Source organism: Mytilus trossulus, chromosome 3 (assembly GCF_036588685.1).
Source record: "Mytilus trossulus isolate FHL-02 chromosome 3, PNRI_Mtr1.1.1.hap1, whole genome shotgun sequence".
Classification (NCBI taxonomy): domain Eukaryota; kingdom Metazoa; phylum Mollusca; class Bivalvia; order Mytilida; family Mytilidae; genus Mytilus; species Mytilus trossulus.
This window is the reverse complement of record NC_086375.1, coordinates 40,684,687-40,690,844: the sequence shown is the minus strand read 5'-3', so window position 1 is coordinate 40,690,844 and position 6,158 is coordinate 40,684,687.

The following is a 6,158-nucleotide window of genomic DNA, read 5'->3' as shown; positions in this document are numbered from 1 at the left end:
CGCCTTAACTAAGGGGTCAACTGACCATTTTGGTCAGGTTGACTTATTTGTAAATCTAACTTTGCTGAACATTTATTGGTGTTTAAAGTTTATCTCTATCTATAATAATATTCAGGATAATAACCAAAAACAGCAAAATTTCCTTAAAATTACCAATTCAGGGGCAGCAATCCAACAACAGGTTGTCCGATTCATCTGAAAAATTCAGGGCAGATATACCTTGACCTGATAAACAATTTTATTCCATGTCAGATTTGCTCTAAATGCTTTGGTATTTGAGTTATAAGACAAATACTGCATTTTACCCCTATGTTCTATTTTTAGCCATGGCGGCCATCTTGGTTAGTTGGCCGGGTCACCGTACACATTTTTTAAACTAGATACCCCATCATAATTGTGGCCAAGTTTTGATTAATTTGGCCCTGTAGTTTCAGAGGAGAAGATTTTTTTAAAAGTTAATGACGCCGGACGCCGGACGCCGGACGCAAAGTGATGTGAAAAGATCACTTGTCCCTTTGGGCCAGGTGAACTAAAATATAACTTTCGACAAGGTGAAGGAAATTTAGTTTTAAATATCTCATCACATGTACCAATTCATATTTAGTTAAAAAAAGTCACTGTTAGAACCGATAAAAACAATAGTCAAATAACTACAACCGAATCTGATTCCTAAAAGAAATTAGTGTTTTTTTCACAAAACGTAATTTTCTAATAAAAAAGATCAAGTAACTGCTATTTGTAAGATTGTAAAGGATAATACTTTATAAAGTTCAACTACAATAGAAATAAAAACCTAAGATCGTATGAAAAATGAAAAAATTAAAAGGAATTCTAAAAACACTGAAAAGACGATTCAATAAATGCATTTTCATTTTTTTGTAATTCATTATTTCATTGATTCTGTTTCATTTTTTTTTAACCTAAAATGATATATGTGAGATGGTTTTAATTAAACTTAGTTCAAATTTTCAAACACAAGCGATATATACCTGGTATAAGAAAAACCGTTTCGTAATTTGAATAAAAGGCTGGAGAATCTGGGAAGTGTTTATTAATTACTGAACATCTGATGATAGCCTTATCCATATCAGATGTAAATATTATTCTTAAATCTATTTTTCTATGCATTTCGCATGATGTATTGTTGTCCTCTGTGTTCACGATTAAAACGTCTAATTTTCTGAACTCAACCTCTCCTGACTTCACAATTTCAATGCTTAGGTCTCCTGCCGGATAACCAACGTATGCTTCACAATTATGCGACAACAAATTTCTGTTAACTTCCGGTTCAGCAACTTGATCAGGATTGAGATGAAAAATTGTTTTACCAATTGGCGAACCTTAATGGATACGAAAGAAAGTTTGATAATGATAGTAAAAAACATGAAAAATTTAAATATCAACAAAAAGTATGTAAACATCAATTTGTAATTTTTATCAAACTAGAATATATGTCAAAGATGAAATAAAACTGACCGATAAATACTTCAACTATTCTTACATTATCTAAACAGAATGAAAAAACCTACTTGAGATACAGTAGACGTAGATATATTTTAAAATCTAATACTGTGAAATACACTTTAACGAACATTAACAGTAAAATCCAGTTGTTCGTCAATTTCATTTTTAAAAATAAGATGTTCGACTTACGTGTATGAAAGTAAAAAATACATCACGATGCTACTTAACTTATATTGAAATCTGATTGATTGAATCCTCTCTACAAATTACCACACCCTTTTTCGTACGTAAACATATTATAGGATTGATATTTAACACAAATTTGATAACAATATTGGACATACTATACATGGGAAAAAGGTGGGACGATACGTTAAAGAACAGACAACGCATAGAAAACAGAAAAAAATCATGAGTTATCAACAACCAACTGGAAACCTGAATTTGATCATAAATCCCCTCCCCCCAAAATAAATAAAAATACACCAACAATCCCACTTATATAGAAACAGAAACAATGAATACTTGAAAATATTGATAAAAAAGAACAAACAAACTCTGGTATATCTGCAGAATAAACTGTTTTTGACACCTGACGAAAGGCGTATGTCAAGTAAACACCTAATCTAAAGTTGCATCCTTTCAGAATATATTCTTGAGTTACACGAACATTCTAATAAGAAGTGTTTTAGAGTGTATTTATAAGAATAAAAGTATGTGTTATAATCATTGGGCTGCATGAATTACAAGTTTACATTCTTAATTGCAAGGAATGGTTGAACATTTGTTTGAACTTTTGACTAATACCGACCCTTGCTTTTACATCTAGGAATAGGAGAAAGGTTGTTTATGACTACAAACGAACATGATTAATGGTCATCATTATCCTTGTTTTTAAAAATTTAAAATTTTCATGTATATCTCTTTTTTTCTTTTTTTTTTAGCCTTCATTATTAAAGCATAATTATTTATAAATATCATCAACCAAATCAAAGAAGAAATACTATACGGTTTTTGAATAGAAACTGTTTATAATTGAACAACTAAAAACAATGGTGAAACACTATGTTGACACGATTTTTACAAATTATTTAAAACAATAGATATTTGACCTGGCATGAAATTTTAAATACTCTTTCTATTTATTGATGTACATTGATATGTTTCTTTCTTAAGTGCAATCTTTGACAGTAGTTTGACCGACATTTATACTATATGTTACATATTTCTAAATATAAAATTCACATTGAAACCAAATATCTTGTGAATCTTTGTTCTCGTATACTGTTATTATACTAATAATGTTTATAGTGCATTAATTAAAATATCATACCCATATCTTTTGATGAAGTTAATATTTGGTTTTATTGACTTTTGAAAAAAAAAAAAAATATATTCACTGAGGCATATATGTCTCTATTAACGATCGAAGAGAAAAGCAGTTTTTATGTTAGAAATCTATTAAAACTCATATGTACCGAAACAAAAGACAGTAATTGTTTTATTCCATAAAAAGCAAGACAATGTATTTATATAATGGCAATTATATAGCAAAAGCGTTCACACTGTACAATCGATCGGTATCGGTTTAGTTAAAACCTTAACGTATACGATATTGCACCGCTACTGTCATTTTGGACAAGCTCTGAATATTTGCATTTAATTTGTATGTCTTCCCTTATTCATTCTCAATTTTCAATCCTCAATCTATTTGATGATACTAATTATAGGTTAGACAATACTTGGTCATGTTTTATGAAGATTTTAGCCCAAGGCGAAGCCGAGGGCTTAAATCTTCATAAAACATGACCAAGTATTGTCTGACCAATTTAGAACATATTCACACTTTCGAGTGACCTTACAAAAATGTCCTTTCCCATTGTAATATATTCAAACCTAAATAACATAGGTAATGATCATTTCAATGAATGAAATGAAAAGGCACTGACATAGTTTGTGAAGGATAAATTGTTTTTCTTCTGCTTCAGGTAAAATTTAATACTATATATATCTTTAAATATTTTATAATTTCAAAAAGCAACACAATATAATAGAAATCCCCTTTTTGAAATTTGATTTTTTTTTATAAATATAAAGCTCTCTGTAAGAATATTTGAATTCAGACCATTCAACATTAAATGCTCACTTTTATTGATAAATTTAAACGTATTGTGGTACTCCGCTTTATATTATATATCAGCAGTTTGGCATTGTGTGTTTTGGAAAGAAAAAGAAAATAATTCCCTCAAATGTAAGATTACCGTATATAAATTAAATAAATATAATTTTATGTATCCTTACCAATTTGTTTTGTGTATTCTATATATTTATTATTAGAAAATGCATGAAATTTTTCAAACTTTAAAATGTTTTTATTTTAATCTTTGCTCTTTCACCTTTAATCAGTAGGCTATTTTCCCAAGGAAAATGCCTTGGGGGATTGTACACTTCATTAGTGAAGCTATAAGAGTTCACTTTCATAATTAACTGACAATGAAAAGTCATTCATGTATAGCATTTCATAGTGCATGGAAAACCATGTATTATGAAAATTAGAGGGCAAACATCTGACTTTTCATTGGACGAGAAGGGGTGAGTATGTTCTAATGATAATTAATCTATAGCTATAATTTGCAATTGTCAAGGTTAAAGTGAGGATTAAATATAGTTTGATATCAACTCGAGTTATTTAAATTGTGTTCACTTATGGTTGTGGCTTGTTTTCTTTTACTTGCATGAATAAATATTTATCGTATCACACTGAACGAAGTGTGATACGAAAAATTGATTGCCTTATCCAGTGTCAAATGATGATATTACGGCATTTCTATTATTTACTTGTTAGGTCAATGCTGATTTTCAAAGGTGAAGACGCTGTACATTTACATGGCAATGGATATATATCATTTCTTCAATAAAATAGAAAACACTCACTCATTTCACCTGACAACCTTCTTTTTGTCAAATTGTCTTGAATTCTAAAGAGTGCAAAAAGTCTTAAAATATCGAATTTAACGTTTGAAACAAGGAAAAAGACATATGACGTCATACAGGAAAGGGCAAATCAACATGATCAAATATAGAGAAATGATAGCAATCGATATTCAATTCTCACAAATTTCTGTTATCATGATCGGCAACACTCTCATTGTCTTAAATTCAAAATTTCTCGAATTATTGATTAATGATCTAGTAATTTGCACATACCAGTATGACGTTATTTGTTATGTGCCGGGGTCATACTTTAACATCAGTGATTTCTATACTTTTTGTACGATTCAGAATGTAATAAACTTCTACATAAGTGTGAGTATTTTGCAACTTTAGAAGAAATCACTTATACCCGTAGCCATAGACGAAATGTACATCTTCATACCCTTTGAAAGTCACCAATGATCTAACAAGTAGACATAGAAATGTCGTGATATCGTTTCGTGATATTGGATAAGCCAATCAAATTAATGCAGTTTTCGGATCATCTTTCTTTCGTTTTACGCTCCATGTACGCGAAGTGAATATCTATCCATGCAAGAATAAATAACAAGATATTATCATAAAAGAAATATGCAATTGTCAGTCAGAGAATTCGAGAGCAAGTGGAGGAGTAATACGGAAAAACATTGGAATAAAACTATAGTGTTATGTTTACAAATTGTTTCTTGCACACACGGCATTATTTGTACAGCACATACGCAGTGTACAGTAAAGTTACTAGCATTATGCGAACCTCTCAGTATAATTGGATAAAAAAACGGCGGGTAATTTTGTCGTACGAGAGAATGCTGGCAATTTGAAACTTTTAGATGGTGGTATGTCCACATTCTGTGTTAATTGAATCGTCTACATTGTACCAGAGAACGTTATATCTTTATAAAAGGAAGATGTGCTATGTTCGAAATAAAACAACTCTCCACAAGAGATCAACATGACACAGAATGTACAACTATAGATCACCAAACGGTCGTCAATTTCAAGCAAAGTCCATACCTCTAAGTCAGTTATAAAAGCCTCAGAAATAACTAATGTAAAACGATTCAAACGAGAAAAACAACGGCCTTATCAATGTAACAAAAAGAATGAACGAAAACAAAATATGTAATACAGCAACAAACGACAACCCCATACAGATGTTGGCGGGGTTGAAATAGTTATAAGGCTCCATACCCTTACTTGGGACAAGAGTAAGAGTAAGAGTACAACACAAAAAAATATAAAAACCAGTTAAAAACGTATTTAATCATCTGATGGATACATGTACAGAAAAATCTAAAATAATAACATAGGGAACGTGGACAGGTACTTGTACATCAAAACAAACAAAAAGACCCTGAGTACAGATCTAAGAGTGCTCGCAGTTACTGATAGATAGTTAAAAGTCATAAACAACTAATTTAGTAAAACCTCAATTTAAGACTAAATCATCAATCAGTACACATCCAGCATCCATTTTGATTTAACTTAGCAAGTAAAAAAATATTTATAAATAAGTGTATGAGAATGGATTTTGATTTGGCATACAAATTAAATAAATTTGTCGTTAACTTTTCCCCAAATAGTTTTACCGATACCTCTGCAGGTGGATATCGGTCCCAGTAGTAAAAACTAGTGTGCTGACATGATTTATAACAAACTTTTCTAATATTGTACGTTAAGTTAATTATACATTCTTAATTTCAAAGATTCGGCTTCGAGCA